Source organism: Bidens hawaiensis, unplaced genomic scaffold, assembly GCF_021521415.1.
Source record: "Bidens hawaiensis isolate Kalapana, Puna unplaced genomic scaffold, B.hawaiensis_p1.1 tig00003141_1, whole genome shotgun sequence".
Classification (NCBI taxonomy): Eukaryota; Viridiplantae; Streptophyta; class Magnoliopsida; order Asterales; family Asteraceae; genus Bidens; species Bidens hawaiensis.
Window position 1 is genome coordinate 2725456 of NW_027491170.1, and position 21291 is coordinate 2746746.

The window sequence follows — 21291 nt, forward strand, 5'->3', positions numbered from 1 at the left end:
TCAAGATACATAGCCGTTAATCCTCCCATGTTGAGCTGCATTTCTTTAATTTTGGAGTCTTTTTCAGAATTACTAGCTTCCAATTCTTGAATACGTACATCTTTAACAACGGAATCTTGTTCGAGTTCAAAGACTCGACGCTGGAGAGCTTGTACATTAACTGGAGCATCTTCTAGCACAATGAGCTTGACGCACAATGAACAGGCTCATCAGGCCTTTGTTCTGCATAAATTTTTCTTGCATAGCAAGAATCTGGGCAACCTTATCAGGAAAATTTGAGCTTGACTGACCTAGGTTTGCTGGGCCTGATGAGCCTGAGGGAGCAGCAGTGAATGGAACATTATCTTCATCAGTGTGAGGAATTTCTGACTCAAAATCAAAATCGCGATCAATGTCATCTAATACCCGATCTTGAATCAGTGGCTCTTCAGTGAATGAACTTCGTTCAACGTGAGTCTCTGAAGCATGTGACTCAGGTTGTTGTAGGCTGGTGAATGCGGTTGTTGTTGTTGCGGTGGTTGTTTTTGTTGGTGTAGCAGTTGTTGTTTCAGTTCTAGGAACCAGCACGTCTGACCTAGGGTCTTTCTTTCTCCTTTTTCGTGGAATGAGGTCATTGGCCGGTTCCTCAAGAGCATCATCTTCTTCATTTACATCAAATGCTTGAGGATGTTTCAGAGTAGTTGATTGTAATAATGCTTTGACAGCTTCAAGATCACTTAATTTATCAGTATTCGTAATGGTATCTGTCTCACGGTGTTCTGGTTCATCTTCTTCATCTGAACTAATCTCAAAGGCAGCATAACGCCTTTGAATTGTTGTCACATGTTCGTCGGCAACTTGAGCAGTAACTGGAACAGCTTCAGTTTCAGCAAATTTTCCAAATTTTTCCAAATCATAACGGCCCATATAGACTATCTGGGACCCTTTTCTAGACTGTTTCATCAACCCAAAGGAGTTGGGTCCCATCGACTTCATATCTAACGTATCAACGGATCTGACAAGATCGGTGTAGTGTGAGTCGAAGATCATATTCAGAAATCTGGATACATTAGGAACATCTATTTCTTCTTTCCTTTCAAATCGCTCATAATCTCATTGAAGAGAAACTTGGAATAGTTGTAATTCCCATCCATGATCAAAGCAGTAACAGCAGACATCTGGGTATGGCTTATCTCGTCAGACCCTCCCTTTCTACCCAACACGCATGTGAAAAACGTGTGTATCAAAAACCTCTAGTAGGGGTGAAATAATTTCTTGATTGCCGGAGGATAAGTACCCTCGTAACACATCCTGGTGAGGATCTCAATAACAGCAGCAGTAGAATATTTTTTCGGATAATCAGGTTGATCACCAAACGCAGCACCTCCCTGATAATAGCCTATGTGATATTGACTGGCTTCTTCTGAACTTTGGAGTCTATCGACACGACTCCATCTTGCCCTCGTTGGTTGATGGAGGCATTATTCCAAAACTCCGTGACCATCTTCTTGCATATGACCGGATTTTCTCGTAGTACGTGAGAAATCCTGCAAGTTTTGAGGCCAACGATCATAGACTTGAATTCCTTGTGAGCCAGTGGTGGATCGAATAAGTGTCCAGCAATATTATGTGTATCCACAAATTTTAACGGAGTGTGATCGGCCATTACTGCACCAAACGAATCAAGTTAGTAAATATAAACTCATTAGTAGATTGGGCTATAAGATTAAAGAATGAGCCCAATGACTCATTAGTTGGTTGGGCTATAAGATTAAAGATTTAGCCCAAAAAACTCATTAGTTGGCCTATAAGAACACAATAACAATATTGATTAAGCCCAATAGTGAGTTTTAAATCCACATGGGAGATCTCGGTCAATAAATGTGTTCTCTATCAATATCTGACCGAGAACATGAGTTCTCGGTTGAGTTCTGAGTTTTCGGTCAACAAAAGTAAGCCGAGAACAAGATTTCTCGGTCAACATCTAACCAAGAATAGGAGTTCTCGGTCAAGGCTGGTGATCTCAGTCAACGAAAGTCAACCGAGAACACCTTAACAGCTGTCGACAAAGAACCCTTTGGGTTTCATCTTGGAATGTATTTCATCTTCTCCAGGTCACCGAAATCTCCATTAAACCTGCAACTAATCCAAATTATTATAGATTGGCAACTGAAAAGAGACTCCATTAAACCCTAAAACATCAACCGAAATCCCTAATTCCTAATAACCTATGATTCCACTTAGTCCATGATATCCGGCTGTTTATGTGTCAATTCCTTCAAGAACACAAGTTTTATAAAGATTAGATTGAACCTTTGCTCATTTACCTATGAGACAACAAACACAAATCAAGATTGCGCCTTAATGTGATTAGAATATGCAAGAGGTGGTTCTCGGTTGAAAGATGATTTGAGAGAGAGAAAAAGGATATTTTTTAACGAATGAGAAACAATAATGGAGGCTGAGATGTATTTATATCTCAGCACTCATGGGCCGAGAACCCTAAACGGGCTCAAATCAGTCAGACAGCCCAAAATCATGTTAGCCCAAAGGAGACAGACAACCCAAGTTATTTTTTAAACTCATATTGAAAATGACCCAGTTAAGTTACACGTTTCGAGGAGAGTAATTTCGAGATAAAACAAACAAAATAGAATAAAATAAATTAAAATGAACTAAATAAAATAAATACAAATCAACGTACAAAAGAACTCCCTTGAATTATGTAAAATCGGGATCAAATTCCAGTTTCTGTAAAAACGCCGCCCTTTTATGAAAGATTCGAACATGGAATCATATCGTTTAAGGTGTTGTCACTAGGATTCATGTTCAGCGTTATTATGACATAAAGAGATAGGTTAATAGCAGGTATAACATACTTAGCATGATTTTCATTGCATCAATGATATGACTTAGGTTTAGTTCAGCATAAAGCTTAGATGGACATCACTTATGGACCTGCGATGCCTCCTATCTCTTCTCAAAGCGTATTTGGCTTTCCCCAGATCACCCCAATTTGACTCCAACTCCCTAATGCTTGATCAAAAGATTTTTATAGATAATTAAACATAATTTTAAGCTTTAAGGTTGAACGTTGGACTTACTAGCCATCCGGACTTACATGCCTTTTATTCGAGACATGACAGGACTTACTTTTATGCCCCTATCTCTGTAGTTCTAGTTTGACCCTCTAAGATTTTTAAAACAAGACTTTAATAGGATAAAATAAACTCTTTTGTAGATTTTTTTCATTTTATTTTCTTTTTTTTAACCGTAACTTAATATACACAATATTTTTGGTGATCAAGACACTAACGGGCTCGTGTATGACTGGGTAATTGTTTTTCTGCTTATCATTCGGAGAGATGTATATGAAGACATGCACATTTATTCAAAATGACTCTCCACAGTAAGTTTAGCATATTTAGTTTATATCACTTCAACTTTTACGCGTCATGGAAAGCTACCATGCAAATCAATGACTGTTCTAGGGCCTTTTAAACTTAATAAATTCACCCGTTAGGCACACAAAAACAATTTACCTATCATTTTTTAAAGGTTGGATCAATTTTCATTTGAAAATATTTTGAGGCTTCTAAAAAGCTGTTAGCTGAATAGTAATATCATTTCCCAGGGAGTTACATAAAACACACGTGTTAAGAGTCCAGTCACCCCGGTCACTTTTAAGCTTTCAGGTAAATGGCTATCTTGTATGACCATGAGTGGTTAATCGGACCAAACATGTATGAAGATACATGTCCTTCCAGCTCAGAGTTACCGACATAGTTTTAAGTGAAAGAATACAAAACACATCATAATCACCCCGGGTGCTTTCAGTCTTTGGGTAAATGGCTGTCCTGTGAATCTACGAGTAGAACACCGGACCAATCATATATAAGTCTATGTCCTTCAAACTTGTGCCACCGACATAATTTTAAGCGAGAATGAATCTTGAAAAACAATTTTTTTTTAATAAAAGACAACGCACACACACTATTTTTGATTTTTTTTTGACTTTTTGAAGACAACGCACACACACTATTTTGACTTTTTGATTTTTCTCCCCCTAAATTTGTGAAAATTAAACGAACATGTACAAATTTATTCCCAAAAAGACTCAATCCTCGAAACGAAGCATTTTAAGAAAACTCACAAGCACATTAAATTTGGTTTTTCCGACCGGTTTGTAAATAAGTCTGCCACATTGTTGTCAGTGTGAACTTGATCAAGGTGAATCAATTTTCGATCGAAACAGTCACGAATAAAATGAATTTTAATATCGATGTGCTTGGTTTTAGAGAGCTGAACATGATTTTTCACAATTGCAATGGCAGCATCATTATCACAAAAAATAGGAGTATCAAGAAATTCCAAACCGTAATCCAGCAGTTGGTTTTGCATCCAGATAACCTGAAACCTAAGAACAGCAAGCTGATGCGGCAACATACTCCTCTTCGGCGGTCTAGGTAGACACCCTCTATTGTTTCTTACACTGCCATGAAATGAGACGATCTCCTAAGAACTGGCATCCGGCGGATGTGGATTTCCTGTCAATGTAATCTCCACCATAATTGCTATCAGCAAAAGCATAAAGATCAAATTCTGATTGTTTGGGATACCAAAGACCTAACTTCGGTTGTCCGTTCAGATATCTAAAAATATGTTTAACAACAATAAAATGAGAGAGTTTAGGATTAGCCTGGAAATGAGCACATTGACAAACTGTAAACATGATGTCATGACGACTGGTTGTGAGGTACATCAGAGACCCGATCATTGATCGATAGTACGTTTGATCAACGGGACTCCCTTCAGGATCAGATGCCAACAAAGATCTTTCTGCCATGGGAGTGCTAGCACTCTTGGAGTCTTGAAGTTCAAACTTTGCCAGTATGTACTCAACATACTTCCTTTGATGCAGTAAAATTTCTGTTGAGCTTTGGCGAACTTGTAACCCCAGAAATGTTGTCATCTTACCCAACGAGCTCATCTCAAATCTTTTCTTCATTACACTTTCAAATTCTGTGCACAACTCAGCGCTGGTGGATCCAAAAATAATGTCATCTACATAGATTAGGACAAGAATCAAGTCTTTTCCGACAGTCTAACGGAACAAGGTTTGATCAAAGGTTCCTCACCTGTAGCCATGATCTAGAGATGTGCGGTCAATGTGGCATACTACACCCTAGGAGCCTGATGTAACCTGTATAATGCCTTGTCTAGCTTGTAAACATGATTTGGTTTCTTAGAATCAACAAAACCCGGTGGCTGATCCACATAGATCTCTTCTTTGACCTCACCGTACAGAAATGCGGTCTTGACATCCATCTGATACACTGTGAACCCATGAATGATGCGTAGGCCAGAAAAATTCTAATTGCCTCAAGTCTAGCCACTGGGGCATAGACTTCAGTGTAATCTAGTCCCTCAACCTGACGAAAACCACGAACAACTAACCGTGCCTTATTTCGAACAAAAACCCCGGTTTCGTCTTGCTTGTTTCGGAAAACCCATCTTGTATCAAGAGCTTTCTTTCCTTCTGACAACTTAACCAATCTCCAAACCTTCAACTTATCAAACTGATTCAACTCTTTGTGCATAGCATCAACCCAACCGGGTTTCTGAAGTGCCATTTCTACTGTCTTAGGCTCAATTTGAGAGATGAAACAAGAGAACAGGCAGCTATTTATGTGTCCTGTTTGACTTCTAGTGGACACGCCCGTTTCAAGAGGACCTATGGCATTTTCAATTGGATGATTCTTCTGAATTCTTGGTTGAATTAATTAATCAGAAACATCACCGGTATGTTGCAAGTTTGACAAGTTCTCATTAACATCAGCAAAAGGATTCTTCCATCCAGAGGTCGTCGTACTATGAGAGTACAAAGTGCTGGCGACATATTCATTTGGAATGGCATCGGGAAACAGTGTGCTCCCTAAGATCTGACGGATGGAACTCTCCCCCTCAACTGAAGCATCATCTACAGACGAGTTCGGCGAACATTCTGTTTCTGAAGTTTCTTTTGGCTGAGCGTTGGTTGCGGGTGAGTCATTACATAACTCAGTGACATCAACATCCAGAAATGGAGAGATGTGAGATACTTCCTGTGAGTCATATTTTGCAGCTTCCACTGTAGGACCACATGAAGGTTCTGTGTAGAGGACTGGAAACACATTGAATGGTTTGAAGAGTTCATTATAATCAAATAACCAGTCCGGACCGACACGAGCATCAGTCTCATTTTCTTCCAGCCAACGAACCTCATAGGACTCTAGAATCTGTTTGGTTGACTTGTTGTAGACCCTGTAAGCTGTATTGCCAGCATAACCAACAAAATAACACTCATCAGCTGCAGCCCCAAATTTTGGAGTAGACTCAAGATTCAGTAGGTGCAAGGACAACCAAACGCTCTGAAATGTGCAACAGTGGGTTTATGACCATAGACAATCTCATATGGGGTTTTCATCTTGGACTTGTTAATTATCACCCGATTCTGAACATAGCAGGCCGTATTAATAGCTTCTGCCCCGAAAAACAGAGGCAGTTTAGAATCACACAACATAGTCCTCGCCACTTCGATAAGAGTTATGTTTCTTCTTTCAGCCACACCATTTTGTTGTGGTGTCCGAACGGCGCTGTACTGACGAAGAACCCCTTTTTCTGAACAAAAATGATTCAATGATGCATTCTTGAATTATGTTCCATTATCACAACGAATTCCCTTCAGCTTCAAATTCAGTTGGTTCTCCATGAGCACTACAAATTTCTTGATTAAATCTGCAGTTTCACTCTTTTTAGTAAAATGAGTTGAAAACTCTTTGTCACAAATTTGTGACACGCTCAAAAGACTGTGCTTCAATTCTGGAACAAAATTAACATTTTCAAATTTTAAAACACCGTTACTTAAAGTACCCTTCTGAGTGATCTTTGATGTGTTGCAAAACACATAGCGTTTTATCCCGTTTTTATGTTGTTTTGTGCGTAAACCGTTAATGAATATAACTTTTTCTTGCATGAAATTAAGTGTTTGTGTATATGATAGGTGCCATGTTGAAGATATCTAAAAAACGAGTTTAATGAAGAAAGAATCAGCTCAAACGGGATTCGGATGAAGCCGGTATGCGCGTTTGAAGATAAACGAGTCAGAAAACAAAGAAACGAGCACCCAGGACCTGGCCGCACTACGCGACCAGGTCAGGCATCTATGCCCATGCTACGCGGCATCCCACATGTCCCCAAGGCTTCCAAGAATGTTCAGGTTTTAGCTGCCCCATCTATTTTGTCTTCTAGTGGGCCTTGTGGGCTTGTTTTAACCTATTTTATATTAGAAGGAGGTGTTTAAACATCTATTTATGGAGCATAAACCTTATGAACGAAATAAATTTCATTCCAGCCATCCCACATCAGTTCCATAGGAGTTTACGAAGAGGAGAAGCAACTGGTTCGCTATTTCATCACCCGGTTGTCGATTTTGCTTGTTTTAACGTTTGTGAGTTCGTTTTTCGGTTTTAGACATTCAAACCTTTTGTAATCAAATTTATATTAACATGTTTATCATTTATATCTATTTTATCTACTGTTCATTGATTATGATTGGCTAAACCTCTTTGTTCTACCTAGGTTAGATGATTATTGTTCGGTTTTGATGAACTAAATGGATTGTTTGATTAATATGACTTGAATTGCTATTGAAAGTTTGGTTTAATATTGAATTAGGTTGTGTTTAGTGGCAGTGATTTTATTGGTTTTATCTCATAATCTCATACTTCATTTAATTGAATTGGTTTTGACTGATAGTTGCATGTTCAATTCTTTACTTTGTGTTTAGAGTTTGTTTGCGGTAGGTACAACCGTAGGGTTTTGTTAAGATTATTGATTGATATAATTCAGCGGTTAAGCACCTTCTTAGAAACCGAGAGGTGATAGGAAGTAAAGTCGTCTCATTGCTTTTACTTGTTAGGATTAGGATTGCGCGAGAGCGGGTTCAGTTCTTGTCGGGTTTGGGTTCATGAGCGATTAGTTGGTCTAGTTTTTGTTAAACCAAATTGTTCCTCTATCCTTGGTTGCGTAGTATTCGTTTCCATTAGGGTCGTGTGTCGGTGAGACCGAGAGGAGAGTCGGCATTAGAACACCTTAGCATTCATTTCCCGGTTTGTTCTTAAAATCAATTAAGTGTAAGTTAGAGTTTGTTAGTGAGACCGAGAGGTGATCTAGCTTTCTTGAGTGAGCCTTAGTTGTGTCATCCTTAGAAACCGGTGTCTGAGGTTCTTCAATCCATTAGCTTGTTAGACCTTCAATAAGATTCTTACCTAGGTAGACGTTTTCTTCGAGTGCAGTTAAGTCTCTAAGTCTTATTAAGTGATTAGTTAAGTTAAGTTTAGTTAATTAATTTAGTTAAAGTAAGTTAGGTTAAGTAGTTAATTAAGAAAAATCATTTAAATATACTTAGGTGAGTCTTGGTTAGGGTTAAGTATTAAAAACGTTTTCACATGTCCTTGTGTTCGATACTTGGACTTCCTTAGTTCTATACTATTAGTGATCGGTACACTTGCCGGTTTTGTGTGGTTTCTTTAGAAGTCTTGTTTTATAAATTTAAAGCCTAGTTGTGAGTTACTTAATAAGAGCATCATTAGACACACATCAATCTTTCCTTTCTCTTCTCCCTCAAAAGACACATGCCCACCTTTAAATGTTTGAATGTCGTGTAGTTGGGTAATATCCCCAGTCATGTGCCTGGAACAGCCACTATCAACATACCAAGGTCTGATGATATTCCTTCATAGCTGTCCCTGCACAAAGCGCGGGAACTGGGTGACCCTGACTCATCTAAGGTTGTCACGGGTTGCCATGACATATCCTTTTGATCATCAAACGTTTGATTTATAGACTCTGTTACCAGAGATTTAGGCAACCATTTGTGTCTACTATTGTACGATTTGACATTATAAGTACGAATGTTTGATTTCTTCTCTGGTGCTTTTGGCTTATGATGACATGGTTTTGTCCTTTCCGTCTGTTTCGGTTTAGAATGCGTGTTCGCTTGTGAAACAGAGTCACCTTTTCTGACCCTATTTCAAATCGTGTTAGGATTGGTCTGATGAGGACTAAACATGCCAGATTTGTTTTGATTCCAATCATCGTCAGAGGAACTAGCCTGATTATGCCTGAATCTTTCCCTGTATGATTTATGAGGCATATATGGAATATTCCTCTGATAAAATCCATAAAAGGGAATGTAAGGACGATGTGGACAATTTCTGGCAATATGACCGGGAGTGCCACAATTAAAACAGATTTGTCGTTTTATGAAATCATTTTGGGCAACTCTTCGTCTAGACTGGTTGTGTGGACCAGTTTGTTTCAAATTTCAAGGGTCGTTATTCACCTTATTGAACTTACCACCTTGTTTGTAACAAGAGCATCCCTCTTTCACAAATTTGGTGGTGAGTATACGTTCAAATTTTTTAAATTTTACTTTTGTTAGAAACCACATTTTCAGAATTCAAAGTTTTAACAAAATCAACCACACAAGAATCCTTGCTCTTTAAAACAGAGCCCACACAAACATTCGAAATAACAGAATCCAAAACAGATAATTTTAAAGAAAAATCAGAAACAATGTCATTATAAGATTCAAAACAAGGGTCGTCATCCTCATCAGTTCACTCCTTCACAATTAATTTTTCTGCACATGAAGTAAACACGTTAGAATCGTTCATATCTGAAGTGGACGGACCAGCACTCAAAGAACTGGTTTCATCACATTTGTCTTGTTTACCGTGCTTCATGTCCTTTACCTTTTCCTCGTGTTCTATGGTAACAGGGGTATGGACATAATTGTGGTTGTAGGGTGGGGGAACTTGACTGTATCCTATTCCCTCACCTTCATTTTCTTTCCACCACAATTTATTTTCAATCATTCAGTTGACTACTTTACTGGAACCATTGAATTTTTTAAAATCTAGTTCAGCCCTTTCAAAGTTACTAGTTAGACTCGAAATTTCTAACTTGGAGGCTTCCAGCTTAGCAGTTAATTTAGCGATTTCTTGTTTGGCATCAAGGTGATGACAACACTTTATACTAAAATCAGATTTAAGCTTAGAGATATCCTTTTGTTGTGCTTCTATTTTATCTTGGAAAGCTTTTTCATTTTTCTTAAGTTTAAAGTTCTCAAATTTTATTCTTTCCATATCTCTAATTAAGTTGTCATTATGAAGCTTATATAATTCTATTTTATCAACACAATCTAAAGAGCATGGTTGAAAACTTACCTCAGATAAATTTGGAGAAGTGAACGCCATATATGCAAATTAAAGTTCCTTGATCTGCTCCTCGGTAACATTTTCTACTCCAGTGTCTTCAACATTGGCAAGTTTGCGGTATGATTTCCAATGTTGAGCGCAGCCATCTGACCCTCCCAAGAGAATTGTTAAGCAATCATTCCTCTTTCACCATTTCCTGAACTACCTCCAACTTCACCTCTAGCATTACTAACTGGAACCAGTGCCCTTTCCGTGTTTCCATCCTTTGCTGGGTTAGTACATTCACGAGCAAAGTGACCCGGCTCTTGACAGTTGTAGCATCCAAGAGTATCTTGTTAAAACCCACCTTCTGATTGTTAGGCATGTTCCAATTGTTTCTACCCGTCCTCTTAGTGAACTTCTTTGCTCGAAATACTGCCATGGCAATTTGCCAAGAGATATCAATTTCTTCAACATCATCAGGATGGATCTGATCGAGTTCAACAGCAACCACAGGTTGAACCAAGTCTCTGGCTAAATGCATTATAATAATTCATGAATCCCTCCATTAGAGCTATATTCCCCTGAGTCTCCTTTGGAATGGAAGGAATCTGACTGGAGTTCTGACTGGGAGTTACCCTTGAGAATGAAGCTTTTCCATTTTCAGCTGAAGATTGACTAGACTTATTAAAGAATACTGGAGCTGGTTGGGGCGAAATGGAAGATGGTTGGCCTTGAGTGGATGTGAACATTTGAAAGTTTCCCTAAGGTGGTTGTTGAGTAGCCTTGAACATTGAGAAACTGTCTTGAGAGATGAGGGCACTATTGGAAGTAACGTTGTACCCAGCCGCACTATAGGAGTTTGCATGATTTATTGCACGTTGCTTATCATCCATATCACATGCCTTGATAGTAGCCATCATCTCAGAGATAGACATTCTATTTAGATCTTTACACTGTGTTCCTGAGTCTCATTTAACAAGGGGAGGGGAAGGAAAAGAGAGGAAAATAAGAAAAAAGCATGTTCCTGAGATTTTTTAAGAGGTGGATGGGAGGGAAAAGGCTAGAAAATTTGAGTATATTATAATCCTTCCAAATTGGAGAGATTAGGAGAGAAAATCTTATCAATTACTAAATTACCCTCAAAACTAATTTTATTTTAGTTTTACTTAAAGGGTATAATAGTCAAACTATAACTTTCTTTTCTTTACCTTTCAACTCGGGAACACATAAAATATGTAAATTCCTTGACTTTCCTTTCCTTCTCATTAAACTCGGGAACACAAAATAAAAATTTTCTTCTCATTTCTTTTCTCTCCTAATTTCCTTCCCCTCCCCTCCCCTCCCCTCATTAAATGAGACTCTGGAACACAGTGTTAGTCTTTTTGATAACGACAACATTCATATCCCAACTCTTTGGTAATGAGTTCACGAGCTTGTTGTTTATCTCAGAAGTTGCTAGATAAATACTTGCTGATCTCATTTCAGTCACCAATGATATGAACCTTTGAAGTTGAGTTTCCAACGTTTCCCCCAGAACATGATTAAACACGTTGAACTTTTGTCGCAGCAGGTCTTGGCGACTTCTTTTCAAATCTTCATTTCCTTCATACACCTCTATCAGTGCCTCCCACAACTCTTTAGCAGATTGAAGTTCTCTAAATTGAAGAGCAATCTCGGGTGAGAGTGTCATGGTTAGAGTAGAAAGAGCCTTTTCATCTTCCTCAACTTTAGCAAAATCATCATCGTCATATTATGCAACAGGCTTCACGATAACTTTAGTTGAGTTTTCCCTTTGATAAGTGATTCTTTGAGGCCCACTAACAATACTTCTCCAAACTTTGGGATCTTTCATCTTAACGTATTTTTCAAAGCGAAATTTCCATTCACTAAACCCCTCATGGGACAAGAGACGAGGTATACGAATGGTGGTCCCCATGATAGAGTCAAGTTCTTGATGAAGTGATGAATTAGCTGAACCATTGCCATTTGTTAACTGTTCTATTTTAATTGAATTAGTTAATGAGTTTTAGGTTCAGAAGAGTATTAAAGTCCAAATATTAAGCCCAAATCAAATTGATTAGGCCCAAACGAAGATTGCAGTTTATGCAGCCGAGAACCAAGTTAACCGAGAACTCGAAGTTTGACCGAGAACTAGGTAATTCTGACCGAGAACAAGGTAACTTTGAGCAGATGTTGACCGAGAAGAAGCCGAGAACAATAAACGTTGACCAAAAACTTGAGATTTGACCGAGAACTAATAATCTTGACCGAGAACTATAAAAACTTGACCAAGAACCAAGAATAGCCGAGAACTCAGCCGAGATCTTTAATTCTTAAAAGAAAACTCAATTCGCTAACTGAGAAGTCAATTGTTTAGCCGAGAACCGATAAGAATGGCCGAGAACCACACAATCAGTAGGATCTTTGGTGTAACAAACTATCCGAGAAAGATGGGATTTGATTTAATTTCCAAACCAAAGCCAATCTTCTCCCAAAAATACCTCTTTCTTCTCCGATCTCCTTTTCACCGGAAAAACAAACACAACCACCAAAGAAAAACACAATTCTTGAATTTTTGATATCACAATAACGAGCCTGAATAGTTCTAAGGCTCTGATACCAATTGTAAGTCCCGAATCTGGATCACTACAATTATGATATCAATAAACCAAGTATTGGTGTGGAATTCTCATACTCGGTGATTCAGGAACACAATAAAAACACAAATGAGTAACACACAGATTGCTTCAAAACACACGTATTATTATTATACGTCAGGTGCTTAAGCACAATTACAACCTCGTCTACTAAACACTAGATGGCCAAACACAAACAACTAAATGAACAACCTAAAACCCTATACAAGGTGTTCTATATATAGGGAACCAGTACAAGCTAGCCCAATAACCCAATACCCACCAAAAGCCCACCGAGATCCCTTAGGATCTCGGTTCACATGCGCGGCCCTTTACACACACCTAGACTAAGTAAAAACCACTTTAATTTAAGCCCAACATAAAATGATTTGATTTAGAAAAGAAAATTAGGGTTTAGATGCACGGAGTTGCTACATGGTTTGTTGTCGTTTTAAAACTAATTTGATTGTACAAAACGCGTACAATTCACCCAGAATCGTTGATAATCTCGTACAAAGATCATTTTAAATTTCTTCTAAACTATGACAATGGACAATTTTTTATGCTTTTGATATACCAATAAGTTTGTTAAACATAATGCTGCCACTTTAATCAAAACGTATATAAATAAATCTTCAAATTATTATAACTTCTTATTTATATATATATATATATATATATATATATATATATATATAAATTATTGAAATTTTTACACTAACAAATTAATATGTGTAGATTTTTATAAAAAATAATTCCAAAATTATTAACTTGTTTATTTATTTATAACAATTCATTTTATATGTTATTTTTAACCAATAAATCTCCCATTTATACCAAACGATACCCGAAAAATCCGATTATATTTTTGAGTAGTCAAAATATCATCATATTATCCCTGAAAATTTTCCAGAAACTTACTATTTAGCTAAAATACATTTTCGCGTATAATTCTGTTGTTAAAACGCGATTAAACGAGGATCCACAAACCATATCTTGGGTTCTCCAATGGAACCCAAATTTCATATGTGATCTTACAATTACATTTCGGAATTCTTCAAAAAAAAATTCATAATTTTCCAAACTGTGTAACTATTTGTCCCAATAAATCACCAATAAACGGTAAAAAAATGACCAAATATTCTCCGTTTATCGAAAAATTACCAAATTTAGACAAGAATTCTTTCAAAGGATCCCTGATGTCCCTGCAAAGTTTCATAGGCTAACAACAATCACGTCACAATCTAATCTTAAACAACCCCTAAACTATGGTTTTCGGTTAATACTTTTGCGATTTTCGATCGGTTAAGCCCTCTTTTCAAGTTTACGGGTCCTTGGTTAGCTATATAAAGTATCTACATATCAAGTACAACAAAATTAAGCATATAAAATTAATCATACAGTCTTGTAACATAGGGTTTCAATTAGGGTTTGAAATCGAGTTTTTAAAACGTAGAAACATGGTATAAACATCCTAACTCGTGTTTTTGGGCAAAAAAAAGTGTATGATTCTAATTTGTAACCATGTTTAGCATCAAAACATGTTTTTGGATCATTTTAAAGGTTTTTATAGGGTTAAACATTGTAACATTCGTTATTGGTGTGTGATAAACATGGTTTTCACTAATCAAAACATAATCCTTTAAGTTTAAACATGATTAAGCAAATGTAAAACTCATTAAAACTTGATCATACCATAAGGTTTTGGCTAGAAATTGAAGGAAAGCAGAAGGAATTGAGTTGGTTTGAAGATATTTGCAAAATGATCAAGTTGTGAAGCTTAAATGGAAAGATATGTCAATGGGGTGGGACCCCATGACTTACGGCCTCCAAAGTTGTCAAGCTTAAATGGAATGATATTAGCTATGGACCATATTACCCTTTCTTGCTAATCAAGGGTTTCCCCTTGGGTGTATATAAATATATGGAGGAGATTAATTAACATCATAACAAAAACCTAAACCTTACATAAAAATTTCGTGACCCCTCTCTTTCTCTCCATATTTTGGGTTCTATCAAAGAACCCTAATAACCATCACTAATATACATCCTAAATGGTAACTTGACCAAGCTTTGACAATCATGTCGTCCGGATCATTCTCCTCAGCTGTGGCTTCTCTCTCTGATGTGACAGGTATGTTTCTGTCATAGGTTTATCATAATCTTCATGTCTTCCATCAACAACGGGAAGAACTGATCAACATCCGATGTACGTGGGAATGTGGAGAATTAAACAAAATCTGAGCAATGGAGATCATGGGATACTTGGCATGTAGGAAGATGTTTAGTTTGTTTGTTTTGTTTTTTTGTTTTTTTAATTTAAGCCTTGCATTAGTCTGTTTATTTTAGTACTTTCGATTATGATTTCAAGTTTTACTATTTCAATTGTAATCGTACTATCTTGGAAGTTACATGACCACATTTTGCGGATTATGGTATTGATGGGTTGGATTCAGATTATGGGAGTGCGTTGGACTGTTTGCATAGTTATCTTTCCGATCTTGATCTTGCCGGGTTTACTAATAAGGACATCGCCCCCACCCTAAAGACCAACATGTTTTTTCAAGTGCCCTTTATATTAAAATCGTCCAAAGTTTGGGAGAGAAGTTTAGCTAATTCACTCGCTAGAGATCGGTGTTAGAATGCCTTCAGGCTCCCCATGCTCAAGATTTCTTGACCGTCATCCCCATCAAAGGGTTATGGAAACACCTGTCAGCAGCGGAGTACCAGGCCATTCTTATATATTGTTTAATGATGCCACTATTCCCAAATTTCCGCAAAGTTTGTTTGGATAATTTTGGTAAACATGCCGTTCATTGCAAGTAACATCCGGGGTTTAAATATAGACATGATTTAATCAGAGATCTCCTTTGTGATGTGTTAAAATAAGCAGGGATCTCAACAAAAAAAGAAGCTCTATTATCCGACCAACAAATGTTCTTGTGTTTGGATGGGCAGGAGAAGCACGTTTGTATATATGTTACTTGAGTAACCCTTTGTCGGACTTAGGGATATTGGGTTTGTTGTTAGGCAGGCTGTGTTAAAGGCGGAATCAGGAAAAATTGCTAAGCATGAGAAAAAATGTGTTGAGAATCAACATGCCTTCATTCAGTTTGCTTTTGTTACATTTGTGTCCCTTGCCCTAGAAGCTATTACGTTTCTGAAAAGAGTTCATCGGGTCGTACACAATAATTTATCGACGTCAAAAAACTATAACTTTGTTTTCAGTATGATCGGGTTCGCCATTCAAAAGGGGGTGGCGATAACTTGTTGTCCGCTTAGTCACAATTGTTATTATTTTGTTGGAAAGTTGTTAAACTATCAACTTACATTTATCAATTAATCTTTTTTTTTTTGTTTTTAAATTCCTTTATTTAAACAAGTCCAAACCTACTCTGTTAGCAAAAGCCAAAATCAGTGAGTCATTAACGCCATTAACAAAATCCCCAAATCTATTCCGTCGTCGATGACAGTACTTAAACAAATAATCAGATGCTCATCCATTTCATTACTTTGATAATAATTTGATGGGGCCAATTACTCTCTAGTTTGATAATAATTAGATTTAGAAGGTTAGGTTTTGTCTGTGTGTCCTTTTTTTTGCTCAAATTAATTTTGGACTTGCATGATGAATTGGTAATAATAAAAAATTATGCCTTAAATTATACAAATTTTTGTTATACATCTTTATTGTTTGTCTCATTTCTAGGCCTAATCTCACTTTAGGTTCTTGACAATTTTTCCAAGTATAGATAGAATTAAGATGGTTACAATGTTTATATGAATTTTAAAGATAGATATTTCCATGGGAAACCACAATACAGTTTTTACAAATTAAGCAGTCAATATCCCTTATGTAGTTGTGTTTCCAAGGTAACACACTTTCTCGTTTTAAAATTTAATATCAATCAAGATAAGTGTAATGTTTTTGAACCAACCTTCATTTTCATATACAGTTGAACTCTATTCACTTTCATTATGCACCTAACCGTCAAGGTGAAGATTAAAGTGAAGATTAATCAGTAATAAGTTATAGCTTTTATGTTTTATGGTGATTCAGGAATGAAAGTTTATGCAACAGACGACAAGGAGTTGATAATGGAACCATCTTTCAAATGTCCCACGGCTCAGGTAAGTGGATACAAATATCCACAATGATTCACTTTAATTAATGTGCTAAAAATCTTTCAATATAATGATGTATGCATTAAAGACTGACTTTGGGTATTTGGATGTCTTTTAACTCATTTCACCCGTTCCCCTATTAGCTAGTTTGACTGATGTGGCTCGTTTGAGATCAAACACAACCCATAAAACTCTTTTAGCCATTATGTTTGGGGTTGGTTGTAGGTCAAAGTACCATCGGCGTCAATATTCCTTTCAAGTGACGTACTACTTTTACAATCATTGCAAAAATTGTAACGCGAGCGGGTCGATCCTGAAGAAAGGAAGCAATGCGAGTCAGCCATGCGTGAAGAGTTGTGTTTGTTATCGTAGTGTTTTTTATTTGCAAAACACGGTTATGTTGGATTTTTTCTACCTATTTTAGATTTTGTTTTTGAATTTTTCTGCATATTACAGTTTTTTTTATAGCATATTTCATTTTTTTAAAATATATTTTTATCTGCATTTTCAGGTACATTTTGATTTTTTTCTTTAAAACTTTTTTTTGTTGGAAATATTTAGAAATAAATATAACTATTTGTTGGAAAGCTTTTGGGGAAAACTTTGTTGAAAAGTTGTAGGAAGCCTGCAAATTTTGTAAGAAAAGTTGTTAGAAAATGGTTGAAAACGATTTTCAAGCATTTGTTTTTCCTACACAACTTTTTTGTTGGAAAATTGTAAGAAAGTGGGTTTTTCCAACAAATTTCTTACATAATTCGTTGAAGAAAAATGACTTGTTTTCTAGTAGTGCTTGTTTGTTCTTATTGGAATTTAATCATAAAGTATTTAATTCATTAATTTTGTAATTATTGTTATTATAGGAGGGCCAGAACACTAAATATAGATATAGGCCCGTTAAGATATTTAGGGTTTATGACGGTTATTGTATAAAACCGTTAGATTATTAGCATTGATTAGACGCAATGTTTCGGTATAAATAGGGCAAACTCTCATGTAAACATCATTCAGTTCTATCAATAATATATATATTTGATAATATTCTTGTTGTTCTTCCTACTGCACATATTCTTTGCATATTCCCAAATTGTTTTTGCTTCTGATTTTCCAACAAGTGGCATCAGAGCCAATTTAGAAGTCCTGTGTCAATTATAATCAGAAGCCAGGAGAAATGAAAGAATGAATCCCGGTCAGAGAGCGGCGATTGAAGTCGAGATCATGAGCGACATCAGGAAGTTTTGACGAAGGAGCGTCCCGGGTGTTAGTCATGAAAGTGTCAATGTTGGCCAGGAGTTTCATGCAGAATTCGCGCCTCAGAAAGATCAAGATGGGATCATGTGTGGCAGCACTAACACCGCTGCGAAGTTCGGTTCGATAATACCGAAAACTCACGTTGATGAAATACAGAGGGAATTGGGAGGTCTAAGATTGGAAGATGACAGATTAAAGTTTAAAGATGGGCGTAGATTGACGAAACCCCAAGCAAAGAACTTGCGAAGAAGAATGAAGGCAAAAGCAAAGAAGATGCAAGAACCGAAAAGTAATTCGTCTTGTAATGAGCCATGTACGGTTAGAAAAACGGAAGTACCGGAAGAAGTAAACATGGCAGAAACATCAAAATCACCCGTTGAATGCCATAATGTAAAGGTACGGGTCACTTTGCATTTGAATGCCCCCCTAAAAGATTTCAATTTATTTGAAGAAAATGAGTTTCTGGTTTATGGAACCCAATTTGAAACTTATGATAAACGTTGGTATTTAAACACTTCATGTCACAACCATATGACAGGAAACATGGCTGTGTTTAATACTTTTGAACCGAGTAACGGAACTAAAACCCGGTTAGAAACAGAATCTTTATTTGTTAAGGGTGCTGGTATAGTATCCCTCATTTTTAATGGAACCGAGATAAGCGTTCCAAATGTGTTTTATGTTCCAAGCCTAGAAAAAAATCTGTCAAGTTTGAAACAGTTAAAGCAAAATGTCTTTGATATAACAGTAGATGGTGGGATGTGTTTTGTAAAAGAAATACCAAATGGGACAATATATGTCGATGAAGATTTGGTAAATTATTTTGAAACAAAGGATATCATGGCCGAAAGAGATGAAAAGAAAAAGGAATTCTATCCCCCACTTGTGACATCATTTGATAATTGTATGACATTTGTAGACATGTTGCAGACCCATGTCTAAACTAAAATATTTTGTTATAAGTTTAGAGAAGCATTTTATGGTTTACTCAGCTAGTTCCACAACGAGTATATGGACTCGTATTTCATCCGACCTATACCACCTTACCTAAGTAACGGGGAAGAAATCGATCTCTTCGATTTGTTTATGTTTGTACAACTCTATGGTGGATATGAAGAAACCATTATACAGAATGGATGGAAATCAATAGCAATGAAACTTGGTTTTAAAGAAAACATGCACATTGAAGTAAGGACAGTTTACAAGCTCTATTTAGAAACATTGGAATGGTGCCATGGAATAATGCTTGGAAGAAAGATTGAAGTCAAGGTCAACAAAAAGGAAGCTGGTCCTGAGGCTGAAGCAGTCACGCTTGAAAGAAAGAAGAGAATATTTGAAGCTTGAAGAACACTTTATGATTAAGGGGAAATATTGGAATTTAATCATAAATTATTTAATTCATTAATTTTGTAATTATTGTTATTATAGGAGGGCCAGAACTGTAAATATAGATATAAGCCCGTTAAGATATTTAGGGTTTATAACGGTTATTGTATAAAACCGTTTAGATTATTAGCATTGATTAGAAGCAATGTTTCAACATAAATAGGGCAAACTCTCATGTAAACATCATTCAATTCTATCAATAATATATCACGTTCATAATATTCTTGTTGTTCTTTCTACTACACATATTCTGTGCATATTCCCAGATTGTTTTTGCTTCTGATTGTCCAACAGTTCTAATTTGCTACTTGTTTGTTCTAATTTGCTACTGATTTACCCAACAATATTATCCGTTGACAATTACGTATTTATGTTGTGTTTTCATGTTGAAATTTTGTTTACTGTTAATTTGGTTGCACCTTTTGGTTTTCTGTTTTCACTTTGAAGATTTGACTTCATCTGCCATAAAATTTGTTACCTTTAACGTGTTATCTTTGCTATTGGTATGATATTTCTTGATAATTTGTAGATTACCTAGTGTTTATGTTTATAAGTTACTTCTAGATCATGAATTATTGTTCATACTAATTGTTTAGGCTTTGCATCATTAAAATACCTACACTATAGCTAAAACAAAATAACACAAGGGCTTTCTGCCTTGCAACACAGCTTTTGCAGGTAAAGATTCTACTACAAAGGCAGCCTTCTTTAACGAAACCATGACTAAATGCGCATTACAAGCTGCAAAGGCATGATGATAAAAGATAGGTACACAGACATTGAAACAATACATCAAATTCATGGCAAACAAGAAACAGCTTTCAAGTCACCACTGTAATTATTAGAAAGACATTGAAATGGTATATCAAATTCTAGTAGAGACGCCTGCAAATAGTGAGACCATCACCCAATGGAACCATAGAGATATCGATATGAGGATCAGCTGCAAGTGATTTGTTAAACTTTATCATCCTTGTTCTCCCCTCTTTGAAATAATCATTAACAGCTGACTCAGGTTGTGCTACCGTCCCTAACCAGAGTGTGTTGTCATACACCATGATCCCATTTACCTTCACTAGTTTCATTACGCGCTCGTGATAGTTGACATAGTTATTCTTGTCCGCATCAACGAAAGCAAAGTCGAAACTTCCTTCATTAGCAGGCTAAAGAAGATAGAATATATTTTACCTCGGTCCAGATTGTTCATACTTTATACAACTAAACCAACGAAAAACTTACATTTTCTAGCATCTTATCAAGAGCCTGTAGAGCATCGGATTCGATAAAGTCAATCTTATGATCCACTTTAGCCTTTTCTATAACTGGACGACCTATATCATATGATTCCCGATCCATATCTATCGCTACAATCTATATCAAAGGTTAAAATTTTATACACTACCAAATTAAAAAAAAATACCAAAGTTACAAACCTTGCCATCATCAGGAATTGTTAATGCTGCCAAAAGCAACGAGTAGCCTGTGAAAACACCGTACCCATGACAGCCCTAAAAATGATCAAGAAATGCTTATGGTCATATATCTTCAAAACCATGACTATAAATGTTTTGTTCAAAAAACATGACGGACACCAAGGATGTGATGCGATGAGAGCTCGAAGCTCCTTCAATGGTTCTGGTTCGCGAGGGTAGACGTTAGTCTCTAGGATGTAC

The 21291-nt window shown here is 36.6% G+C and overlaps 1 protein-coding gene across 1 annotated transcript in view; it reads right to left on the reverse strand.

Annotated features, from left to right (window-relative positions):
- Positions 1-21291, reverse strand: part of LOC143622497 (putative caffeoyl-CoA O-methyltransferase At4g26220) — a 165352-nt gene that overhangs the window by 143926 nt on the left and 135 nt on the right. The gene's annotated exons all lie outside the window — the stretch shown is intronic.